The sequence below is a fragment of the Phalaenopsis equestris genome, unplaced genomic scaffold (assembly GCF_001263595.1).
Source record: "Phalaenopsis equestris unplaced genomic scaffold, ASM126359v1 Scaffold000002, whole genome shotgun sequence".
NCBI lineage: Eukaryota > Viridiplantae > Streptophyta > Magnoliopsida > Asparagales > Orchidaceae > Phalaenopsis > Phalaenopsis equestris.
In genome coordinates this window covers 4,021,638-4,022,127 of record NW_018164444.1, presented here as the reverse complement: position 1 = coordinate 4,022,127, position 490 = coordinate 4,021,638, and positions in this window count along the sequence as shown.

The window sequence follows — 490 nt, the reverse complement described above, 5'->3', positions numbered from 1 at the left end:
TGCAGATTTTTTAGATTTGCTGATTGTTGATCATGTTGTTTTATCAATTTGATGAATATTGCTTTTAAGGAACAACTTTTAGGATTTCATCTACAATGTTCTTATGCCTCTTGGCTTCGTATATATTTGTTTGGGAGTAGTTTGGTTAGCCTTTGAGAGAATTATAGTGCTATATCTATTTTTCAGTAGCACAAACATGTAATATTTCCGATTTGATTAATAAAATTTCCGTGGGTTTCCTTCTGTGGATGTAGGTCTCTGACCGAACCACATAAATCTCTCGTGTATTTGTATTTTTTTTTATTCCTAAGTTGCAACGTTGTGGATATTATGTTGGTTGTGAGTGTTTATGGTTGTGGGTGTTTATTTCTGCCTTGTTATTTCTTGAATTTGTAAAGTATTTATTTTAAAAGTTGTTTGGTTATGCGGATGAAGAATTTCTGACCTGTTCTTTTCGTAAGGATTTCGAAAGTGCTTATTTTAATTTGTT